Source organism: Camelus dromedarius, chromosome 6 (genome assembly GCF_036321535.1).
Source record: "Camelus dromedarius isolate mCamDro1 chromosome 6, mCamDro1.pat, whole genome shotgun sequence".
Classification (NCBI taxonomy): domain Eukaryota; kingdom Metazoa; phylum Chordata; class Mammalia; order Artiodactyla; family Camelidae; genus Camelus; species Camelus dromedarius.
In genome coordinates, this window is record NC_087441.1 from 69923178 (window position 1) to 69950082 (window position 26905).

Consider the following 26905-nt stretch of genomic DNA (forward strand, 5'->3'; position numbering starts at 1 on the left):
CCACAAATGAAAAATACTGGAGAGGCTGTGGAGAAAAGGATCCCTCCTAATACTGTCGGTGGGAATGTCAGTTGGTGCAGCTACTGTGGAGGACAGTATGGAGGTTCCTTAAAAAAGCTAAAAATAAACTTACCATATGATTCAGCAATCCCACTCCTGGGCATATATCCAGAGGAAAATATCATTTGAAAGGACATGTGTACCCCAGTGTTCACAGCAGCACTATATACAATAGCCAAGATATTGAAAACAACCCAAATGTCCATCAGCAGATGAGTGGATAAAGAACATGTGGTATATATATACAATGGAATACTACTCAGACATAAAAAAGAATAAAATAATGCCATTTGCAGTAATATGGATGGAACTGGAGATTGTCATGTTAAGTAAAGTAAGTCTGAAAGACAGAGGAAAATACTATATGATACCACTTAAATGTGGAATTGTTCAAGGCATAATCCTCAAATAAATACAATTCTAAAACTACATTTAATTTACTATTTTCTGATGATTCTGATGGCAACTTGCAGTCTGTGATATTTCAGTGCCATCATTATAAATACTAATTATCATTGCTTAGCACTCTGGAAAATACTGTGATATTATTAACATGTATGTTCAAAGTGTTACTTTAGATCTCTGATAAATGAGAATTTTTCATATCACCTCAGGAAGAATAACAATTTATTCTTTTTTTTTAAACACTAGAAAATGTAAGAATTTCTTAAAGAGACCAAAGGCGAACACCATTCCCAATAAAATACCAGATTAAATGAATCCCTGGCTCCAACCTGTGTTCCCTTATGTAAAGCAAGTGTAATTATTCAGTTAAAGTTATTCACCAGGTGCTCCCACACTGTGGGACAAATATTAACAAGGACAATGAAATAGAGTCCTATTCTCTCCCAAGAGGCCCTTAGAGACATACCTATTATGCTGTGGGTCCTGGCTGGGGCATGGTAGGCCGCTCTGGCTTCCCACTCTTCTGTTTGGAGATGGAGGTGGCAGGCACTATTTCATCTTTGGGTTCCACAATTCTTATGTGTTCAGGCAGGGGCTTCTTAGGGCCAGTCTTACCAGATGGGTCCCAAGGGCAACATGATCTTTACCTTGATTCCCAGCACACCAAGGCCACAGTTAGGACCTAGCTATGGTTCCTCCTCTGGCCCCCACTACCCAACAGGATAGGGCAGAAGGAAAACAGCAAGTTACCCAAGCACCCCTGGGTCTGGTCCCTTCTCGGACAATTTATTCTGATTAAGTGCTGAAACATAACATTTTGTTCTGCTTCTACCTAGAGTGTAAAGACCTGTAAAAACAGTGTCACTTGTTAGAGAACAATGAGAGAAAGCCATATAAAAATACAACATCACTTTTCTTGAACCCACCAGAGACATGGCATTCCAGGACAACCAAGCAACCTGAAATCCTAGGATGGGGAGGTCTTACCAAGGAGGGGTGGGGGCAAAGACGATCCCACCTATGGCAGAACATGAAAGATGAGACTTCAATCCTTGCAGGTGAAAAGAAATCAGCCAGCATTCAGCGCAGTTCCCTCAGAGCAAAGGGAGCCGCAGACACAAGGGAGTTCCCACACATTTTTAGGCTTTAACCAATTTAACCTAGGGCAAGCATAGGAAGAAAATAATAAAAAGTGGGTATCAATGAAATTAAGAACAGAAAATCTATAGGGAAAATCAATGAAACCAAAAACTCATTTCTTGAAAAGATCAATAAAGTTTATAAATTCCTCACCAGAATGACAAGAATGTTAAAAAGAGAATAGATAAACAACAAATATGAATGAAAGAGGACACATTACTACAAAGCCCACAAACAAAATATAATAAGGAATATTAATAAAAAAAAATTATGCCCATAAACTTAACAACTTAGATGAAAGGGACAAATTCCTTGAGAGAGAAAATTTCCCAAATTCACTCCGAAAGGACTCGATAGCATGATTAGTCCTTTATCCACTAAAGAATTTGAATTTATACATAAAAAAATCTCCAAACAAAGAAAATCTTTGGTCCATATACCTTCACTGACAAATTCAATCAAACATTTAAGGAAGAAATACAACTAATATTTAAAAAAACACTCTCCCTTAACCTGATAAAGAACATCTACAAAATACCTATTGCAATATCATAGTTAATGGTTAAAAACAAGGGTTTCTTCCTAAGATCAGGAACAAGACAAGTATATCTGCTCTCACCAATGACATTTAACATCATTCTAGAGGTACTGCCAATGCAAATAAGGCAAGAAAAAGAAATAAAATTCAATAAACTGGGAAGGAAGAAATGAAACTATCTCTATTCATAGGCCACATGATTATGATTTTAGTCCATTTGTGCTGTAATAACAAAATATCACAGACTGAGTGGCTTATAAACAATACAAAAATGTTTCCCATAGTCTTGAAGGCTGGAATTCCAAGACCAGGGTGCCAGCATGGTTGGATAGGGGTCCTCTTCCAGGTACAGACTTCTCGTTGTATCCTTACGGGGGGAAGGGACTGGAGATCTCTCTGGAGGCTCTTTTATAAGAGCACTAATCCCATTCATGTGAGTTCCACCCTTATAACTTGAGTACTTCCCAAAATCCCCACCTCCTAACACTGTCACCTTTGGAAGATAGCATTACAAAATATGAATTTTTACAGGACACAGCCATTCAAACTAAAGTGATGATCTACAGAGAAAATCCTCAAAAATCTATAAAAATTGCTGAAATTAATGTGAATTTAGAAAGTTTACAGGATATAAAGTCAGTATACAAAAGTTCAACTCATTTCTATATGCTAGGAAAGAACAGTTGGAAGTTAAACTTTTTTAAAAGTATCATTTTTAATAGTAAAAACTGTGAATTATTTAGGTATAAACAAAATTACATACAAGACTTGCATGCTGAAAAATACAGAACATTGATAAAATTTTAAAAGATTTAAATGAATGAAGAGATACACTGGGTTCATGGTTTTGATAACTCAATATTGTGAAGATGTCAGTTGTCCCTAAACTGGCCTGTAGATTCAATACAATTCCAATCAAATCCCAGCAGGATATTTTAATACAAATTGACAAGCTGATTTTAAAATGTATATGGAAAGGCGAATAGATATAAGAAAGACCTACGTATATAGTCAATTGACTTTATTTCTCATTTTAATAATATTTTTATTAGGTTTAGAGACATCCTAATGGGCCACATAAAATTTTTAGATAATGCAACTTCTAAAGCTGCTGAATAGCATCTTGAGACAAATTTGCACACTTATCATCATGTTTATCCTCCTTATTAACTTTTTTTTAATTGAAGTCTAGTCAGTTTACAATGTTGTGTCAATTTCTGGTGTATGGCATAATGCTTCAGTCATACATGAACATACATATATTCATTTTCATATTCTTTTTCATTATAGGTTACTACAAGACATTGAATATAGTTCCCTGTGCTGTACAGTATGAACTTATTGTTTATCTATTTTATATATAGCAGTTAGTATCTGCAAATCTCAAACTTCCAATTTATCCCTTCCCACCCTCTTCCCCCATGGTAACCATAAGGTTGTTTTCTGTCTGTGAGTCTGTTTCTGGTTTGTAAATAAATTCATTTATCTTTTTTTTTAGATTCCATGTATAAATTGACTTTTGACATAGGTGCAAAGGCAATTCACTGGAGAAAAGAAAGTCTTTTCAACAAATGGTACTTAAAGAACTGAATATTCATATGCAAAAACAAATAAAACCTTGATTCACATTTCACATCTTATACAAAAATTAATTCAAAACAGATCATAGACTTAAATGTAAAACAATAGGAGAAAAATTGTGTAATACCAGGAAAGATTGCTTAGACACAACACCAAAAGCATAATCCATAAAGAAAAGTTGATAAATTGGAATTCATCCAAGTTAAAAATATCTAATCTGGAAAAGACACTAAGAGAATGAACACTGTAGGAGCAGAAAATGGACCAGAGCTTGTCAAGGGCTGAGAGTAGGGGGAAGTGCTGGCTACGAGGGGCCTGAGGGAATTTGGGAAATCTTCTTGATCTTGATTATGGCGGTGGATAGATGCCTGTCTGCATTTGTCAAAAGACATAGCACTGTACACCTGAGTGAATTTTACTGTATATGAATTATACCTAAATAAACATGTATAACTATATAAAATGTCTACATATTTTACCACCATTGTGTTTTCTTAAGGGGAATCCAGAAAAGTACCTTTTTTCTCTCCAAGAAAATCACCAAGCACAGCATGGTTTTGACAAAGTTTTGACAAGTAGATCAATGGAACAGAATAGAGTCACGAAAAGACCCCCACATATATGGAAACATGATTTATGATGACGGCAGCACCGTAGACCAGGACATAAGGCCTCTTTATGAATGGCATAGTGACAAGCTGATATCCACAAGGAAAAAAGTGAAACTTAGCTCCTACCTCACTCCCTAGGCAATAGTCAGTTCCAGGCAGATTATGTATGTAAATCTGAAAAATAACAATAAAGTTTCTAAGAGATAACATATGAGATTACTTTTATGGCCTTTATATCAGTAATTATTTCCCCAATAAGACATAAAATGTAGTCATTATGAAGGAAAAGATTGATTACTTGGGCAATATAAAAACTAGTAAATTTATCAAAAGGCACCATAAAGGAGTGAAAAAGCAAGCCACAGATGGGTAGAAAAATCTCACCAGACACACAATTCACAAAGGGCTTGTTATTATACTATACAAACATTTTTATAAATTATGTAGAATAAGACAGACAACCTAATAGAAAAATTGGCAAGAAATGTCAAAGGCGTTTCACAAACAAGATATCCAAATGACCAATAAACACAAAAAGGATGTTCCAACTCACCAGTCATTCAAGATACATAAGTTCAAACCACAATGAGATATCACTTCACACCTAGCAGAGTGGCTGAAATAAAGTGAATGAAAACACCATGTTTTAACTAAGATAGGAAACATGAGGAGGGCCTGGATGCAGGGAGATGCACTTGCAGCAATCCCCAGGGGAGATGCAGATTAAGAAGCGGCTGGCCAAAACAGGCAACAGCCATGAAGATGGGAGCAAAGGAATGTGGGTGAGAGAGCATGTAAAAGAACCACCAGAAATTTTTAACAGATTAGATGCACGGGGAAAGGAGACAGAAAGGAAACAATAAGATTTCAACCAAATAAGGGAAGCTTAACCACCACATACTTCAGAGAATTTTCACTGAAGGAAAAAATCATGAATTACAACCAATACGTTGTTGGATATTTTTCACACCCAGAAGTATTTATGTTGTACACATTAGACACAATGCCAGTAGGATGCTTTTAGAAACCCTGATCCACATATTTACCTAGAAAGAATAGAATTATATGTTGCATGTTAAGTTTTTTATCTCTATTTGCTCTTACAGCATTTTTGCATATATATACAATGACTTGCTTCATTGTCTTGTAAATATTTCAATTTTGTCACCGTCCCCAAATCTTTTTTTTTTTTTAAGTTTCCTAATTATGAAGACCACTAAACCACAATCTTGAATGATCCAACACTCTGTTGGACTGACACCAATTTCCCAAGACCTTATCAAGCTTAGTCACAGAGCTCATTAGTCTATTCTCTTAAATATTTCCGGGCTAAATTAAGATGCATCTTGTTTATTTTACAGTAAGCTCTGTTTAGCTGTTTATCACTTAAAATTCCCAAGTCACCAAACTTCCCAACACAAGACCCAGCTGCTTTATGTCTTCAGTGAGTAGTCACTGGTCAACGGGCATGTTTTGGAAGTCAAAAGGCTGAGTATGAGTCAGGCTGAGTCTGACCTGGGCAAAATTTAGAAGATAGCTCATGTCTTCTGTTACTTTGCTTTATTATGAGTTGTTTTGTTTTGAGGCATCTCCCCACATAAAAATGTAATCTCAGTCTCCCAGTCTCCCAGTGTCCCCATTTTGCCCTGGAATCCTTCTCCCCCCTTTGCCTTCACTTTTGCTCCAAGGTCATATGCTGTCATGTTTGAACTTCAAAACTTTTCTCCAATGAAATAAACCAAAAACTATGTAATCAATAATGCATGTGGATCTGAAGTGTAACGCCAATGTCTCTACAGAGTTAACATAACGTGAATTACATTCATAGATTGAACCTCGTATTCCTAAGCCTCTGCCAAGTTCATCAGGGTGTACACAGTCCAAACTAGTCCAAACTTGTGATGGTGTCCTCCAGGAAGAAATCCAGCAGAAAGGACAGGACTGGGGACTTCAGATGCAGAGCTGTGTTCCCCAGACCAAACTCACAAAAAGAGCCAGCACTTGAGAAAAGTGCACAAAAATGTTTGTTGATGAAATAAGTTAATGCAACCTCACAGTTTCACTTCTATGCTGCAGGAAATGGGTGGCCCTTTCTAAGCCTGAAATCTATTTACTCTCTCCTTATAACAGTGGAAACATCCAATGGGGAGAAAAAAGACTTGGGTTTTTGGTTATGGCTTTTTTTTTTTTCCTAATTTGACCCATTAAGGGACACAAAACCACCTATGTTTCAATTACATATGAATGTAGGTTCTTCTAAACCACATGGGACTAAAGAGATTCTGTCACATTTGGGAAAGCATCCTTTTTACTTTTTTTTTTTTTTCAGGGCAAGACTAGAGCTCATGAATAAAGTAGGTTGTGCAAAGGGTGTGTGGAATGAATATTTAGAGAAAACATTATGCAAATTGCAAAACTCCAATATATTAGTGGATGAGGAAGCATCAAGTATGAAGGGAAAATGCTAAGTAGAAGAAAAAGAATAAATTGCAAAAGGTAAATTAAGGGATGTTTAAAAGTATTGTCAAGAAATTTTAACATCATTAATAGTAAAACTAACCTAAATGAGGAGAAAGAACCGTATACTGAGAGATTCCATCAGCAGCTCTAATCTCCCTGGCTTTCCCCACACCCTTTCTTCTAAGCACTACTATAAACATGTCCAACTCCCATCAGTGAGTCCAGTGAATGTAATTTCAGCACTAATGTCAAAGACTGCTTACAGCAAACATGAACTATATGAAATAACTTCTGATCAGCAACATATTCAGGTTGTATTAAAAATAGATATGACCTTCCTGGATTTTGTGTGTGTGTACTCCAGCCTTTAAAAATTAACCTAGGCAAGCCCAGATTGTTAGTTACACTCCACAGTTTTTCGGTTATTTTATTGGAGAAAAGTTTTGAAGTTCAAGCACGTTAGCATGTGACATTGGAGCACATGTGAATGCAAAGGGGGAAGAAGGATTCCAGGGGAGTAAATCTGCTTATTTCAGATTTCCAGGTACTTGGATTCTAGATCAGTGGATGTCTGCAACAAAGATAACATTCACTAAAATCTATATAAGCAGATGTCTGTTATCAATAAAATTGTATTTCTGACATCCTCACCATATAATGACTTGAATCCACACAGAAAAACTCGCTCTTAAAATTCCTACCCTCTAAAGAATAAAAAGCTATAAAATTAGTACCCCAAGACAGAGAGACATTTTGCTAAGGTTGAGACATTTTGCTAAAGTTATTCCTTTCTATACTAGGTTTTTTTTTTTTTCAGAAAGGCACTATGAAAAGAGAAAGATTTGGTTTTCTAAAAATACAGGCTCTTAAAGAGGCTATAAAAGGAAGCCATTCATCCATAAAGGAAAATATCTTGAATATAGGAGCCAAAATTGAGTCTCTTTAATGCTTTCTGGCAGTCTTCCCTCGTTGCTGGTTTTTCTACTAAAAATTAAATATCTTCTTTTTTTTTAACAAAACAAAATATACTTAGAAGTATTGTGAGGAAAAATGTTCACTAATGTAATTTATAAAAGGTATAGCACGTTAGTAAAGTGTACCCATAACTCTATACACACACACACACACACACACACACATTCCTTTTCTCCAGTAACAAGTCTAGACTGGACTATGAATTATTCCTTAGTTAAGCACCCCAAATCATCTTAAGAAATTAAAAGATGAGTATGCTTCTGTTCTCCAAGTAGACTCTCAGTCAAGTATTTTTAATGTAAGTTTAATAATTTTTGACCTAATTACAAAATAATTACCATAACCACAATTCTCAATTTTTCTCTATTCTTTTCATCACGCTTTTCTAGGCATGATGTTCTGGCGTATGTTAAATTTTCCAAGGAGAGAAAAAAATGCTTTTAGGAATTTATTCAATTTCAAAATATGATTCTAACTGAGGTGAAGGGAGTCATTAAAGTAAAAAGTGCACAAATTTGCAATCATTATTTTTGAATAGCATGAATACAAGTAAAAGACAATATAAATAGGAGTATTTTTGAAAAAAATAACTGTAAGGTGTACTTTTCCTAACAAAATCATTTATCCTGTCTGTTGATGAAGAAGGCTGTTATAAATAAAACTGGAGTAATATATTCTGAAATTTTTAAAACCATGAAAAATCATTATCCTACGTATTTCTTTAAATAATTCACAGAACATAAATATTGCACTGAAACTAAGAATGCTATGTTGTTCATTGGGGTGGTTTATAGCTCAGTGCCATTCATAGACTATGAAATCTCTATGTTATTTTTCAGGAATTTATCTTGAGTTTAGCGAAGTATTTATAGCAATGTATCCTATTTGTTATTTATTTATAATAAATTTATCAACCACTTGAAATTCTTTAAAATATTTTTGTACTAATTTTCTTAAATGCTACTACTACATATTTGGAAACTTCTGGAGTTCTCCAAAAAACGAAGTCTCCTGCATTCATCACTGGTCTTTTCTGCTCCCCTGCTCAATGGATAAAGGAGAATTATCCTTCTTTATTTATTAATTAGGGTTCTTTTGATTGCAAATAACGGAAAACCCAATCACAAATGAGTAAGTAAAAAGATAAGGCTTTTTTTCTCTCCTAACTGAAAGTCCAGGGAAGGACTTGTTTCAGGCATTGCTTGGTAAAAGAAAGAAAGGGATGAAACCAGCACCAACAGGCTTTATTTCTAGAAAAACTGATGTATTTTTATTGAACTGGCTTAGGTCACATGTCCACAGCTGAACCAATCACTGTAACCACAGAAATAAAAGAAAGTAATTGGCCAAGGCCTGGGGTTGGGGGTTGGGGATAGGCCCCCAGATAAAAGTCAAGACCATTGGCAGAGGGAAGCAGAGATGCTGAGTGGCAGTCACCAGCCACAACTCCCACGTGGGGTTCTCTGTGATGCTTCACACAGTTCATTCATATGCACATGTCACTTTACTCAAAAGATGTCTCAGTCTAGGAAGGAGATAAGTACAAGCACAAAAGGTAGTGATGAAGGACATTTGAGTCTGACCTTTTTTCTTGAGGTCCTTGCAGACCCGTCTTTCAGAAAAATGACTCCTTTTGTCAGGAGTTCAAATGTAACTTTCATTTCAAGACAGACTGTCCTCTCCACAACCCGCTGGCCCCTGAAGCTAGTTGTGCCCCCACGCTGAGCTCCAGCATCCCATCATCTCCCATCCAAAGCCAGTTCCATCTGCTGAATTGTACTGCTTCACCTGAGTGACATTAGTATACCTTCCTTATCTTTCTCAAAAAATCCTTAGACATCACAGTCTAGACAACTCAGAGCCTCTCTTCCAATCGTGTTCTTTTTACCCCTCCTGCCTTTGGCTCATGTACACACCCCTCTATAATCAAGGAAGGCAATGTGATCCAGCGGTTAAGAGTTCAGGCTCCCTGGTGAGATTGCCTCAATTCAGATGCTGACTCTGCTTAACTAGCTCTGAAGCTTTGGACAAGCAGCTTAGTAATTCAACTTCATCTTAATGCCTGGGAAGCACTTGCACAGAGTATCTGCAAGCCTTCAAAAGATATAAATGGCTGTATTAAAATTGTATATTGTAATGATCACCTTCATTTAACCCAGTATCTCCCACTCCCTAAGGTGTCCCAGCTCCCCACCACCACAACAGTGTTCCTTTCCAAGACTGATGAGCTGGGGGAGTAGAGGGTGGGGACAGCTCTAGACACAAGGGAGAGTCTTCCAGAACAGAATATTCACTCAGAGCAGTGTCCCCATTCCTCAGCTCCCAGGTGGCTCTTCGCCACATCTACCCCTCCCAGGCTTTTTCCACATTTCTTCCTCTCCTGTGAATAATTCCTTTGCCTTCCCTTACCTCTTCTCCAGCCCAGGTTTCTGAAAATTCAAAGACCATCTGAATTTCCCTGCCTAACCTTTCAGCCTTTCCCTATAAATGTCCTACTCTTTGGGACTGCTTCAGATGCAGGTGACTGTTGTCCGGAGACATGGACTGGGGCAGGAGGAGCTGTCAGGGTACTGTAAAAGGAGGAGGTATTTGCAATATAAACTAATATCCTGGAATATTATCCAGCCACAATTTTTCTTGTTCTTCTAACTGATGTGAAATTAACATTACTGTCTCTAAAATTCACCCTTCCAACCACATATGTAGACGTGAATTTTTATTTTCCAGACCAAAAAAAAAGAAGGAGGTAAATTACATTACACCTTTACCTTGGGAGAAATATCTTCAATCCAGCACTGTTCATTCAATGAGACATTTATTACCTTTAAAGCAAGAAATCCCTCACAAATAAATTACTCTACATTGCAGCAGCGAAAAGGACGCAGCTATTAAAAGAACAAGGTAGATATCTATGTGCTGCTATGAAACGATCTCTAGGACATTGTTAAGTTTAGAAAAGCAAATTATAAAATTATTTATTCCCATTGCACTTATGTGTTTTTTTAATAATGATATTTAAGTTTTTTAATATGCTTTAAAATTATGCATTGATGTAAAAATTTCTGGAAGGCATTAACTTTGGTGAGTGAAACTGTGTGTTAAGGGTCAAATAAGCACTTTTAACTAGATTTTTTAATTGTTTAATTTTTTACCATGTGTACATCATTTCATAACATGAAAATAAGCAAAATTCAGTTCTTTGCTCAAATGCATTTGAAAGTCCATGTTCCTTCAAAGCATATGCAAGTTATGTCAACAAGGGGCACAGATTTATGCTTGTAAAAATAAAGAAAAATGTAGCTCAGGCATGGGGAAATTAATTCAAAATCCTGTCCTGAAGCTGTCTCCTCTCCCTGCAGGGTCCCATGGAAATATATATACACAGAAGGAAATACATGCGCAGACAGCAATGGCATCCAGCAAACACTTTATTGCTCCGAGTCTGTGGCCCTGCACACTGAGCCAGTCTAGACCACCTGGAGACGCCTTTTGCCTAGGTTAGGTAAGCCTATGTACCTCAAAATCAAAATGATAAAAATGCTCTTTTGCCCCTTTCCCTCCCATACCTTCAACTAAATACGAGGTCCTCCAACTCCAAAGCAAGGAAGGTTGACAGAGAACACATCAGAAAAGAAAAACAGCCAATGGCAGAGGGCATTTGCCACGCCCCAAGCAGTGAGAGGTGATCCACAAGTCTGAGCCCAGACTGCTCTTAGGAAACAGGCTGTCAACCGGGCGGCCAGAATCAGGAGGCTCCTGAGAGAGGTGGACCTCAGGACGGAGGCAGACCACACCCAGAGCTGTTGCCCCAGCCACCATTATTGACCCTGTGCTTTGGGGTGGGGTCAAGTGCCCTGCCCTGAGCCACCCCTGGTCAAAGAATAAGGAAGATGATCCATTCCTGCTGGGAGCCAACCTCAAATCTACTTTATAAAGAGTATTTCTTAAAGATCCAGCTATTTGCATGGAGACACCATCTGGTTGGCAAAGTCACTTTTTTTAAACATATTTGCAAATGATCACCAAAGTATTTACCTTGATTAAGTGTGTCATCTTTCATTTCAGAGTTAATTTGAATTAAATTTGGCTAGCATTCTAGAGGATGACAGATTATTTCAGCCTGGTAGAGACATTAACTTTGAGAAGCGGACTGACAAAAAACATCAAATCAAATGAAACTCTGACTGTTTCTCTGAAATAACAACATCATCTTTAAGTGTTTTTCCATACAAGATAACACTTTAATGCCCAATCCCAAACATTATCTCTCCATAAATACACACATGCACGCACACACAAACACACAAACACACACAATTGAGTCAGAGGTCCAGGCTGTGGCAGATGTTCAAATGTTTGTTGATCTAATATTTGAAATACTGGCCAAAGGTATTTATTCATAACGTCTTTAACATTCATATATTCCAGAATTTCAAACTGTGCCTAGAATGCAGTAGGCCAGCAATAAATATTTCTGGACTGAATAAATGAACACTCAAAAAAGAAGTCTTAAACCAAAAGAATATTTTTTTTTTAATTCTGTGCATTTAACGTCCTGTTTATTAACATTTTTATTCCATTATCTCATTCATTTATCGTATCTCCCTTAATTATATTGTGGCTTTGATCATCTTCAGAACTGAAAATATATCCTGGTAAAATAACAGATCGTAATATATATGTGTTATATCACCCCACTTCTCCTTCAAATGTATTTTAAAAACTGCTGCTGCTATTTTGAATTTGCTAAAGAATTTAGTGAGTGTGTTCAATACTTCAGAATTGAAAATGTATATTAAAAATACCAACCTGGATCTTTTACTTAACCCATGTCTATGGATATGTCTCAGAGACAAGTCTGTTTTCTGATGACAACTCAACTGGTTAAACATAGGGATCTCTGGTTATTAGCATTCAAACTTCATGGCAATGCCTGTAGAGTTAAAAACCTAATCCTAGGTCAATGACAGCTGTAGCAAAGATTGTGGTTTAGCTGGAGGGACAAGATCCCAGGGCAGCTGAAGACCAGAAGCCCCTGTTGGTGAGTAACCGACCCAGGATATAATCAGCTCAATATTCTAGAGGATTATTTGGCATGCATGTAGTTGAAAATAATGGTAGAATGATAGACTGGGGCCAGACTGTGATGTACACCAGATTGGGCCAGATTGAATTTTATTCTGTTGCAATGAAAAATCCTCAAGAGATTTTAAGTAATACAGTAACATGATTTTGACCAGGAGTCAGAAAACTGCCCAAGGTCCAAACCTGACCCACTGTCTTGTTTTTCTAAATAAAATGTTATTAGAACATGGCAATATCCATTCCTTATATATTATCCATGGCTACTTTTGCTCTCCATTAGTTGCAGTAGACACCAGGACTGTATGACCCATAAAATCTAAAATCCTTACCATCTGACCTTTTACAGAAAGCATTTGCTGACCCTCTAATTTAGACTAGTGTTTTAGAAAGAATTCTGGTGGCAGAAAAGGTTAGACAGAGGACAAGAAGACAACTTCTGAGGGTCATACTTGTCAATGTGCTCAGCATTTTCAGGGAATGAAACGTGGGAAGAACTTTGAGTATGAAAATCTCTGTTCTTACTGAACACTGACAGTACCTCGTAAAACCTAGGGCCGGAAGAATTCTGAATCACTACCTGTAAATTATCTCCCCAAATTCCAGTCTCCTTATTCTACTAAGATAATTAAAACTTCATCAGAAATGACTATATTTCATATAATTTCATTAAAAAATCCCCCAAACTTCTTTCAAGGCCTACTGTTTAATTTTTTTATACTTGACCAAGTACAGAAAGCTGGGAGCACAGATGACATATTTGAAATAGTTCCTGTCTTGGAAGAATTTGGCATCTATTGGATTGAATCATAAAAATATATTCCCAATTTCCAAGTAAATTGTCACGGTGGCCTAAGAATTAAGGAGATTACGATCATTTCTTACTTTGTAGGAATACCAATATCAATTAACCAACTTCTCTTCCAACCTCAACTGTGGGTCATAAAATGTCTACATCAGTATGTCCCAACCTGTTTAATGAGAACATGGCTCTGTTTCAAAAACCATGCAAAATCCCAAAGCACATTAAAAGTGAAAAACTCTGAGAAGTCCAGGATTTTTTTTTTTTTTTTTTAGTTCTGGCTAGTTGGTTCCCAAACTAAGTTGGCCATAGAAGTTTTATGTACCTTGACACTTAGTAGCAACACAGAATTCCCCATAATTGGAAGATGGTAATTCTATAATTCCAAGCAGAAGAATTTAAATTTAACATTTATCTAAACAGAGGTATATGCTTTCCTACTGGGGCGTTTGAAACATCGTAGCAGCTTAAATATCCATTTACCTGCCTGAATATTTTACCATTTAAGGTTGTATAGGCCTAATTGGAATCTTATTACCTTCACAAAGAAAGACGCATTTGCCCCTGTTTAAAAACCAAATGCCCATATGCCAAACTAGCTCAGTTCAGTACAACCAAGTTTAAAGAATTGTTCAAATGTGACTTGTGACTTTATTAAGAATCCATTTATAAGTGCTGCTCCCTACATTATATTACATTTTAAACCACCAAATAGTTTCTACTATCTGCCAGTCACATATATGTATATATGTATATATAAACATTTTATTGAATGTTTTCTTGATACATCCCACATAACCAGAAAAGTACATAAGCTGTCAAGTGTACAGGTGAATTACCACAAAATGAGCACACTTTCAGAAGGCCTGTGGAATGTGGACAATGGCATCCCTATTAATCAGTGAGGAAATTAAAGCTTAGGGATATTACTTGACTTAGGCACACAGCTCGTCAGTAGACAGTGCAGGAATTTGGAACAGAACACATCACTCTAGTTCCCTGGGATTACTTGGTAGAATACTGCCAGTCCAACCCTGCCAGACAAAGAAGTACAAAAAACCATAAATGATGCTATATGTTTGCTGGTTTGAGTCTTGTTTGTGCTTTGCTTTCTTGTGCTATACCAGATCTGCACATGATCTGAACTTCTGAACCTTTGATTCTTCCATTTTTCACCTTCCAGACCTAATTACTCCTCCCTAACTCTGTCTGGTCTCCTGGCTGGCTGAACTCCATCTTGTTCTTGGCCACATGAAACTACTGACTCCCTAGACTTCACTCCCTGACTCCCAAGTGACTGGCTTAACTCAGGTCCTGACATCCGTCTGGCTCTCTCCTGACCCCCTGCTGGCCCAACCCAAGCCTACCGGTGCCCACACAACTGCATCACAGACACTCCTAAGGGAGGGGTGACATTTTGCACTGAAACCATCTCCATCATTCAGATCGTTTGCCAGTCAGGCAAGTGTTCTGCTGCCGACTTTCAGGGCCACTCCAGGGTTAGGCAACACATTATGTTTACCAGGAGAGAAGGATGACGTGCCAGTTCTAACTTAGTCATATCAGCAGCAACTACTTTTAACACAAGCTACACAATTAAGCAAATTGTGTAGCTTGAGAACACAAGCTACACAATTAAGCAAATTATGTAGCTTGAGATTCAGATGCATGGGGGCAGAGGAAGAGGGGAGTGAGAATCCTTGTGCCATTTTCCCCTCTGTGTTCCCTTGTGAATTCTCAACTGTCTTTAATTTATTAAATGTGTTAACAACACGAATTGGCTTCTGAAGCTACTTAAATTTCCCAAGGAAAAGTGAATTGAACAGATCTTCTCGGTGTCCATAAGCCCTGGAGATCTTGGGTTCTTGTGTTATTTGAGAGTTCTTAACCCTAACATTGAAAGCCAAATCAAAATGAAGTCGAGGTTCTTGGCTCTGTCAGAAATGCCCACTTCTGAAAAGAGGTCCACACTGACCTCTGCCCTCCTAGGGTGCGTCCCTGGAGAGGAAGCCACCGCAGCATGAGAACTAGTGGTCACTGAGTGAAACTGCGGTCGTCATCTTGGGCCAGTTCAGTTTCCAACCACTGTGTGGGGTGAGCCCATAATCCAACGACTATTATCAGACATTCAGAATAATCTCTACAACTGAAAACAAAAGACATTCTAACCAGTATAGAAAACGTACAATTCACATTGATCACAGAGAAAGGATATAAAAAGATGTAAGCAACAAACAGGTTTGGTAGAAAGATTACACAACAGGAAAATTGTGATAAACATGCACCAAACCTGTTTTGAATCTTTAGAAGTTTTGTGAACCATCAATGCCATGTTCCAGATGGATTATTTCATGCTATTGCCATCGGTGACCATGGTAACTTCTCCACCACGTGTCTACTCATTGCCCCAAGTATCTGAGCTCCAAGAATGCGAGTCTCCCACACCAAAGGGACATTCACTTAAGAGGTGGTGCTTTGTTGGGCTCATGACTGTGTCAAGTGCCTCACATTACTTCCCCCATGTTTGCTGCACAGCAACTCTTATTTATAAATATTTTTAAAAACTGAGACACAGAGGGATTAAGTAACTTGCCCACCAACACACAGATAAGAGGAAGAACAAAAAAAGATGAAGTAAAAGAAGGAAGAGGGAAGGGGCACATGAGGAGGAAACTATAAAACCCAGACAGGGCTATAATGATCAGTGGAGGATGCGTGTATGACCCTTCAATTCTGTTTTTAGGCTGCGGGTACGGACAGTGGCATCTTGCTAAGACAGAAGACAAGATAGAAAGCCATTATATATGATAACATAACATAACATGACATGACATAACATAACATACGATTCAAGAAGATTAAGTACCAAGCTGAATGGAATATACAATCGTCATTGTATAAATTAGAATAGGAGTGTTTGGGGCTATTTTTGAGTGTCTGTATTTTCTGGTTTTTCTATCATGGGCATTTAAATCTTTAAATAATTTTTTGAACAAAAAGAATTTTCTTAAAAAAAAAAAAAAAGGTAGGGTGAGGGATACCTGTCTGACTTCTTACTATCACAACCCAGGCCAGTGAAGATGGGTACATTCTAAAAGGAAGTACATTTTCCATCATCACAGATAAATCAAAAGGATTCAGTATTTATCCTGAGAGCAGAGGCAGATTTATCAAGCCAAATGTTTTAAATTCTTATTTAAACCACTAAAATTCTTTTGTTCCCAAAGACTGTGTGTTAGATTTATTGGTTTGAATTCTCCCCCATAACCACAGTAATAAATAAGTAAATACTCTGAGAATAAGCCTTCTGGCCTGAGTTTTTATTCAAAGTTAGACTTCTGACTGTTTTAGCTAATTACAGCCAGCAGGTCCCCATAAATCTTGAGAACAGAGCTTAACTGCCAAGAGAGTGCCAGCTTCTGGGGCAGTACCATGAGGTTTTATTTGATATTCTTTATTTTTCAAAAGGCATTTGTTTATAAGAGAAGGGATCCAAACCATCAGAGGTAGCAAACAAGTACCCTGCATGGCTGAGTCTATCAGCTATTGATTCATGAGTCATTTGGAAAACTTTGAAGATCCTCAGGCATCACAAATTTCCTTCGGTTCTGCTTTATTATTTGCACCAGAAACCACAGCCTCGGGAATAGAAAATGAAGAAAATGTTCCTGGACAGACATGCAACTGGATCCATGAGGCAAGACTGAAATAACGGGAGCCAGTTTTTTGTGATGCTTTGAGAACAGCATCTCTCTCTTTTAGGTTTATACGTCGACTACTCTCCATAACACAGCATCATCGATTTAGAAGATACTACGTAACGTGGAACTATGACAACCAACAATTTTGTGTGTGAACAGAACTACTAAAGAGACTGTAATTGATAACTGCTTACCTCCGTAACCATCTGGAGTAGAATTTGTCATCAATTCTTCATGGAACCATTTCATATATTTTATTAATGTGGGCTTTAATTATAATTAATTGGGGGAATTCAAGCTCCATCCAAATGAAGTTAAGGACTTGCGATTGGGAACCATTAGAGATGGTTTCAACATATTTCAGGGAGAGGTGCTTTCAGAAACATTCATAATGTGCGCCTCACTGGGTGAGGCCTGGCATCGGGATCCTCTCCAGTACTGGGGAGAGCCCTCAGGGTGCGTGTGAGGGTGGCCCAGGTCCCCACATGCCTCTCCCCAGAGGTCCACGGCATGTCCAAACGGCAGGCTTCTACCCACTGGTAATCTGATATTTTTCTCTCAGAAGAAATCAGAAACCTTTTAATTATCAACAGAAAGCAAAGGGTTTTCATTCTCATGGCTTTTTCAATCATAATTTGAAGTAATCAATTCAAAGTGTATTATAAAACATGGTTTTAAATTATAGAATCCATTATAGAGCTACTCACCTTTCTAGGAGAAAAAGAAGACTTCAGATCATATGTGACTTCCCAGAAGGTCTTTCTTCCACTAAAAATGATGTCTACCTTCCAGCTAGTGCCTATCCAAAAAAAAATTTATTTTGAGTCTCTCCAGTTCTGGGTTTAAATAGCCAACCTTTGCTGATTATAGTTAGAAGTTTTGTCTATGTCTTTCCCTTCTCTTTGTCAGTCCAGGTTAGAGATAGTCTCTTTCTTCAAGGCCAGTTTGCACCCCTTGTCCTCCCAGAACCATGCTGTGAAGGCTCCATCACCAGCACCTTTAGTTCTGATGCTCTTGTTTCCCACCTCCAAACATGCACCCCAGAACCACACAGAGGTCTTCATCTTTTTCTCCTCAGCTTCACCTCACTTCCTGCTCACATCATGGCCTTGTTTGCTGGATCCTATGTCTCAATTGCTCCTTTGCCACTCTCTGCAACCCCTTCCACCTGCTGCCCCAGACTCCCAGCAAACCACCAACTCTAGGCAACCCACCTGGCTGCTTTCACTGAACCCACCTATGGGCCAATGAGCACTTTCAAAGAATGGCACTTTTCCCCATTCATACCAAACTATTTTTAATTCCTTGTCATGGGCACTCAAGCCTCTATATATTATTTCTCTGACCTGAGATCCATTTCTCTTCCCCTATTTGCTAATCCTAGTGCAAAGGGCTTACTCAGGAATACAACTTCTGAGAAGCAGCTCCTGGCTTTGTTCTGCCTGAAAACTCCCCCATTTAGATGTCCTTCTGTACTTCAGATCATCCAGTGCTTGCTTCTAACACAGCATTTATCTAACTCAACAGTAATCTTTTCCATTAGACCATGAATTTCTGAGGGAAAGAATGCCACCGAATTGGATTCCAGCCTGACATGTTAATCAGAATTACCAAAGTGCTTTTAAATATACATTCCCAGACATTATTTAGATTTACTGCATCAGATTACCTAGAGATGAGATCCAAGAATCCATTTGTAAAAGCTCCCTTGGGTAATTATGGTAATTCACAGGACTTGATTATACTTGCCTAGAGTACATTCTACAGTACCTAGTACAAAACAGTTGCTCAATAAATATTTTATAGCAAGACAAAAGTGAAAAGGAGACGGGAAAAGGACAGCTTCTAAAATGACTTCCAATGATCTCCACCCCCTAGTATCCACATCTTCTGTAATCCCCTCTCCTTGTGTGTGAGCTGGATCTGGTGACATGCTTCCGATGACTAGAGTAAGATGAAAAAGATGAGATGGCACTTTTGAGATTAGGATTGTTAATAAATTAAAAATATACAATAAATAACGTATCTTTAGACCAAAACATAAAAAACAAGTTTACCTATAGAGCAGGTGATAAAAATATGACCAGAGGCTCACAAGAACCCAACCCTGTACTTTCTGTTAGGAGCAATGACTTGGCATCTGCTTATTCTGTGGTGATTTTATGGAACATAACTGTTGCAAGTAAACAGAATCAAATGTATTAGAAAATTTGCTTTAAAATATTCATCCATTTGTTTATTATAATACCATTTAAATGGGGAGATGGTAAGCTCTCACTTGTCTTAGTAGGATGAAGTTTGAATGTGAGGATGGAGGAGTGAGTGTGAATTCTTCTTTCTATATAAGCTGATGTGAGAGAAAGACAAGATAGGATGGTAGTCAAATGGAAAATGAGAGTGAAGACATCTATATTGTTAGCATAGCTGTATATTGAAAGAAGAGGCAGTTCAGATAGATGTTAAAGATAGGGAAAAAGTAAAAGTAATTATAGATCAAGCCCTGGACAGTCTGGGGAAAAGTGGGACCTACAGTTATGCAGGAGATTGTCTTTGAAGTTAGGGATCCTGCTAAATTTGAAACAAAAGGGAGTCAGATGAGGAGGAATGAGTGCCTTGATAACATTATAAATGAAACTAGAAAATTGAGAAGTTTATTATTGTGATGCTTGATTTTATTTAATGTTATTTCCTGGGAGAAGAAAGGGAGGGTGAATAGAAGAATATATCAAGTTGGCAAATCCTTAAATGATAAGAATGAACTTTGATTGGTCAAAGAGATAACATTTATTCTGACACTGGTCCTTCCACAAGACTGGGTACTCGAGTTTTCTATGAAATAAATTTCATGTTCTAATAAGGATTTCTTCTTTACAGAATGTATTTCTTTGAAGTTTCTTGCCTGTTCACGTGTTGTTCTGCAAGTATTCATTAAGCTTTATTGTGTCTACAACAGATCTCTAAAGTCACATCTACCTTTTCCAGCTGGAGGAATGGCAGGAACCAGCAGCTCATTTTTAAAGCTTCCATTTGGTACCACTGATCTGGAAGCTGGTTTCTGCAGATACAGCCTTAAAATGCCATTTTAAATGAAACCATTAGCAGTCATCAAGAGCAAGAATCGTTTCAAATTTATAAACTGATTTGTAAAACTATGCCTAGGTGTAAGAATAAAAATGAATGAATTCATAGTGTATTTTAATAGCAACTGATAAATGGAAAAATGTATAGAATTTCTCAGATCCCAGTCTTCAGATGATTTATAATTCACTTGGGGACATAAGACATACATACATAAAAAGATACTCTGGACTTCAATGTGACATATGAACAACTTGGTGAATCTGACAATGATAGTTATAAGACTGCAAAGAAGGGGTCATAACTGTGTGCCGGATTGGCCTAGAAAGGTAGTGGCTGAATGTCTGGTAGCTGTGAACAATTTTCAGAAGTAGAGAGGGGAAGCATGTGGTATTCAAACCAAAGGAAATGATTGTTTTTAGGTGCAAGGAAGGTAAATCATGTCATGTTCAGGAGTCCATAACCAGGTCAATTTGGCTAAAATACAGATGCTGTTCAATGTATAAAGAGTGCATCTACCTCAGTCCAACCCCAACCTAGGTGCTGGGATATCACAGTAAAGAGCTAGAAGAAGTCAGGGGGGACTCCACTTCTTGGGGAGGTTAGAGCTCAGGGGTGGAAGCAGACAATAAATAAGTAAACAAAGAATAAGTTCAGATGTGATAAGTTCTGTGAAGAATATTGAATAGGAAAATAGAATAGAAAGAACACAGAACTCTTGCTTAGGTTGGATGGCCATGTCACTTAAGAGGACTGAAGTTAGAAATATAATTTAAAATGAGAACACTAGCAAAAAAAAATTTAATGTTTTTGAATATGACCTTTGTGGGACTATAAAGTTCAGAAGTTTTCCCACAGTTTTTGAAGCATCTGCTACTGTTTTTCACCAAGTGAAGCTTAAATATGACCATTTCTATATGCACAGCTGACTTCGGCATTATGGTGGTCAAATTCCCTATAGAACCAGCGCAGTCTGTCAAATGACCCATTGTCTCCAATCTGTTTTGCCCAGTTTTCACAGTTCACCTAACCAGGATGGTCCATATGCATTAATTAGCCTGATCTGTGTGAAAGTGGACAGAGCAGTCAGCCTTCATCCAACTCACCAGGATGGATATAGTGGCTTTTCCAGGGCCAGTAAATCTTGCGTTTGTAGCAAGAAATCAATCAGCATGTGTCCTGAACTTTTTCATTCTTCCCTTCTACTTCTTTCCTTTTTTTTTTTTCTGTCCATCTTCAAACTGTGACCTCTATTCTCTAAGTTTCTAAATTAAGTAGAAAAAGAATACAGAAGATTCCTTTCTGAGGGGAGCAAAGAATCATGCTAATGGGGAAAAATGATCATAATTTTTTTTTCTGTCATCCACAAGTAGAAGCAAGCTCCCACAGCTCTGTGTACTTGGCTATTCCCTAAATTTCCACAGCAGAAATAGTCCCCAGTCTACTGCAACTCAGTTCCAGAGTTGGTATCATTAGGAGATACTGAAGGAATTGCAAATAACACAATTCTATCTCATTTCTTAGTTTTTGTGTAAACACATGTTGTTGGCTCCCCATAATAACCAAAAAAGACAGTCAAAATAAATCATTTAAGCATACTTTCCCTAGACTTGTTTAGAAGTTTCTGAGCAAAACAAATCCCTCATGAATGCCTTTAAAATAATCATGAAAGCCATATTTCCAGCCATGTAATACTGCAAATCCATTTAACTCTCTGAATGGCACCTCTCTCACTTGTGAAATTACTTTATTAATTCCTCTTTCACAGATTTTTTGACAATATTAATCTCTCTATGCTCAAAGTGATAGAGTGCTATACAAATATCATTCTTGATATTACATTATGGAACAGTAAAGGAAAATAATTTATTAAGTATGGAATTTTTCAGATAGCCCTTGTGGGATAGACCTACTTTTAAACAGAAAGGTAATAATACATCAGTTCAAATTATTTAATTAGAACCACTATAATTAACTCAACAGAGCCTATTACCGTGTGGTAGGCAGGCCCTAAAATTGCTCCCAGTGATGCCCACCGACTGCTAGTTACACACTTGTGTAGACCTCTCCCCTTTCACATGGCTGGACCTAGTGATTCACTTTAACAAATAAGGAAAGACAAAGGTAATGGGATGTCACTTTCAAAATTAGGTTATAAAAAGACTATTTTCTATCTTGTTTGCTGTCTCTTGAATGCTCTCTGATGGAAAGCCAGCTGCTGTATTGTAAGCTGCCCTGTGAAAAGGAACTGAGGGAGATCTCTGGCCACCAGCCAGCAAGGAATTGAATCCTGCCAACAGCCACTTTAGTGAGCTTGGAAGTGGATCCTTCCCCAGCCAACACCGTGAGTGCAACCAGTGAGTGAAAGACTTGAGTTGCACCCAGATTTTTGACCCACCAAAGCTGAGAGATAACGAGTTTGTTAAGTTAAGCCATGAGGTTTTGGAGTAATTTGTCATACAACTATAGGTAACAAGTACAGTCCATGTTCGCTGTGCCCATGGAATATAATTATGAGCAATGAAAGAGATTTCAAGTTTGCAATTGATGGCTTATGATCAATTGTCAATTTTCAAGTGATTCTGATTGAGAACCTATACCCCATAAAAGCACAAGAGCCAAGAGGGTTCCATGGACTGGAAACAGACCCTAAATGAGCTACCCTGCTTTTGTCAAATAAAATTTATTCCCATTAACTTATTTTATACATAGTAATTCACACTTCTATGCCTAGTTTATGCAATAGTATCTACAAAAGTCTTCTTTTACTTAGAATAGACCCATCTTAAAACTATTGCCAAGACTTCTGCCAACCTAGTGTATGTCATCAAGAAGTCAAGAACTTTCCAATAAACTGAAGCTGGTCACTTAATCCTCTTTTGATGAAATGGTATTCTTCCTTCTATTAAAAAAAAAGGAAGTTCATAATCATGATATTTTTGTTTGACTTTACTGCTAGGAAACTTGGAGTTAAGCTTAGGTAGTATGGAAAAATAATAAAACTTAACATCTTTGAATAAACAGTAGATGATCTATAACCTGTCTTGGACTAAATACATACATTTTTAAACCACCCAGTTGGTTTTACCAAGGGGTCATGAAAATACTGTTTTCCTTCATTACTTCTTCTGTTAATTAGATTATAGTTGGTCAGGAATATTTTTGGAACAAGTATCTTTCATTTTTAGTACCAGAAAGAGATAACACCTGTTCTGTTCCCCACTTGTAAGGTAAAGGAACTTACTGAAACTGTATCTCAAGATCAAAACTAAAGTTGAGGAATCAATAAAGACAGGATAATATTGACTATACTCATTCCTGGGACTTGAATCTGCTGCCATGTCAACTTTAAGCCTCCCAGGTAGAGTCATCCAGGCATTAACCAACATCCAGAGATGTATGTGGGACCCAAATGGTACAGAAAGCAGGGAAGAAAGTAATTGACAGCATGAAGAGAGAGTGAATTTCTGCTTTAGGGAGTATCACACATCACCAAGCAATGTAAACCAAAGCCAGAGAATTTATGAATAATTTCCAAAATACCTAAAAAGAGACTCATTTTAATATCCATAGATGATACCGTAACAAGAGTTAATGAGGTTCCAGCCGAGATACAGATGTTGACAGAAACATCCCTTTCATGGAGGTTTTTCTAACAACACCTCCATCTTCCAGTCCTTGACATACAACTTCTGTTCTAGTTTTGTCAATATAAATAGGCTTTGGGATATCCTTGGAAAGACTTAAATGTTAGGTCTTAGTAACCATAAGTGACCACAGTTAATTCCTCTCTTTGTTGCTATGATCAAAAGCCAGAGCTATGAATTGACCTATTCTGTTAGGAACAGTTTAAGATCAAACATTTGCCCTTATTTATTTGGTAAATGAGAATTCCTGCATTTCAAATACTGTTTCAGGTTGAAGATAGTTTTGAATCACTGAGTCGCCAGCACATTTTATTTGTTTCTGAAGCTAGTTTAAGTTGGGGGAGCATAAGGTTATCAATATTAAAGGAGGCTAAATTGTATTACCCTTGGATGGGTGCATTCTTCCTACCAAGGTTATCATTCCTTAATTCATACAAAAATTACTGTTATTTTAAACAACCCAGTAATACTGACTTTGATGGAATACAGTGCATCCCAGGAGGCAAGACCAAGTCATTGTGATTTCCTAGCCATCCAGGAAGAGCCACACTCAACACAAATTCCAATGACTTACCAAATCCCCGTTAGAGTTGTATTAGTTTGCTAGAGCTGCCAAAACAAAGTACCACAAACTAAGTAGCTGAGACAACATAAATTTATTGTCTCAGAGTTCTGAGGCTGCAAGTCCAAGATCAAGGTATCAACAGGACCACGCTCCCTCTGAAGGCTCCAGGGAAGGATTTACTCCAGGCTTCTCTTTTAGCTTCTGGTAATTTCTTGGCTTATGGCAGTGTAACTCCTACATATGGCATGCTCCCTATATGCATGTCTGTGTTCCAATTTCCCTTTTTTTTTTTTAAGGAAACCTGTCAGATTAGATTAGGAGTCCACTCTACTCCAGTATGATCGCATCCTAACTTAACTAATTACACATGCAACAACCCTGTTCTCAACTAAGGCCACATTCTGAGGTAGTGGGGTTAGGACTTCAACATATGAATTGGGGGCAGAAGGGGCAATTCTACCCATAACAAAGATCACTAAGCATTTCTGCTAACAAGTTATTTTGCTAGACCACAGTGGCCACTTTGGAAGGGGTGATGCTGCAGAAAGCATTCCTAGAAGAGAAGCCTGACCTGGGAGCCAGGACAGAAAGGGGAGATTTACCCACAGAGAGAACATCCTGATATCTCTTTAAAAATCAGAGGGAAACCCTGGGGTGAAATCGAGTATTGAGTAGAGCCTGAGGAATTGGGCCACAAAAGAAGAACCGGTTGGGCCACAGATTTTAGAGAAGAAATATTAGAACCACTTTACTTTCAGATGAGGAAAGGGCACATGATTTATTAGTAGTAGAACCAAGACCAGATTCCAGGTTTGCTGATACTCTGTCCTGTGTCTTTTTCTCTATAGTATAAAAGTTAGAACTGCAAAATGAGTCCAGGACATCCAGGCTTAAAAAAAGTATCAACTCAAAACACAGGGACTTACGCTCGCATGTCTAGAATGCCAGAAAAAGTGCCCGGGCACTCAGCTCTGTTTATGCCATTAGTCTTAGACACAGATTGCAGTGGCTGACTCTAAGTGAGCTCTGCCCTCGAGGGGTCTGGTGCCAGCCCCTTGCTGGCCTCACACCCATCACCAGGCCTCTAGCTTGGCCTTCACTCCCAGTGTCCCTGTCACCCACAGGCCTTTCCTGAGGGGAACACATCCCGTACCAAGTTTCTCTCAACGGCGCATTCTACACGTAATTAAAGCCACCAGACAAGGGAACAGACACATGTTTCCTTAGCATGTGGATGGTTCTCCCTCACTTCACAGAAATTTTGCTCAAATTCATTTGAGCTCATTTATCTGGCATCTGTTCAACAGGCTGACAGAAAACAAAAGCCAACCCCCAGATCCAAAGGAAACATTTTAATTATGCATAAAATTAAAAGGAGGTCAAAGTACTAAACTGGGGACACAGAAAACAGGCTGCTGTAGAAACATCTCAGGGAAGGGTACTAAACTGAAAGGCGGCTGAGCAAAACCCATTTTAAATGTCACGTTTCTCAGCTTCATCACCGGAAAGCCACAGACAAAAACACCTGAGAAAGCAATGTTTTAATGCTTGTTTTCTCATTTAGCTCTAACCTTTTTCAGAACATGGTAGAAGGAAAATTAAACTGAGAATCAGGAGATCTGGATTTAACAACCATTTCTCCTGCTAAAAAGATGTGTGACCTTGACCAACCTCTTTAACCTCCTGGGTCTTAATTCCCTCAACTTTAAAATGAGGGGCTGGTTTAAATTATCTCAAAGGGCATTTGCAGCTTTAACCTCTAGTGTTGCAGAAAAATTGTGTTACAGCTCAGTGTTATAGCTCAGTTGTGACAGCAACCTGGATCCGGGCGAGAGACCAAGCAGCACTCAGGGTTGGAGAACTCAAGATTTATTATGCCAGCAGGCCCAGAGGAGTTAATATTCCAAGCTCTGGACCCTGTCTGTAGGTTTACACAGGCTTTTATAGGCTGCCAGTTTACACTTTGCAACATCCTATGCAAATAAGGTATAACAAAAGTTGACTAATTAGGAACAAGCTTTGTAGAAATGGACCAATCAGGAGGGAGAGAAATAACCAACCAATCAGGAGTGAGCTCAAGAACCAATAGAATTTTAGGGTAAGCAGGTTCAGAGGCAAAAAGTGAGATAGAGCCTCTTGGCCAGGGTACATCATATAGGGACCCATATGGTAAGTGGGGTTGCCATGGAAACAAGCCTAAGAGCTGAGCAATCATATGTGAGGATGCTTAAAGAATCGCTGCACATATCGAAAACATTTT

The 26905-nt window shown here is 38.0% G+C and overlaps 1 long non-coding RNA gene across 1 annotated transcript in view; it reads right to left on the reverse strand.

Annotated features, from left to right (window-relative positions):
• Window positions 1-26905, reverse strand: part of LOC135321603 (uncharacterized) — a 237960-nt gene that overhangs the window by 200323 nt on the left and 10732 nt on the right. Inside the window, exon 2 of the long non-coding RNA XR_010381475.1 lies at window positions 18063-18154. This is a non-coding gene — a long non-coding RNA (uncharacterized LOC135321603). The remainder of the gene's footprint in view (window positions 1-18062; window positions 18155-26905) is intronic.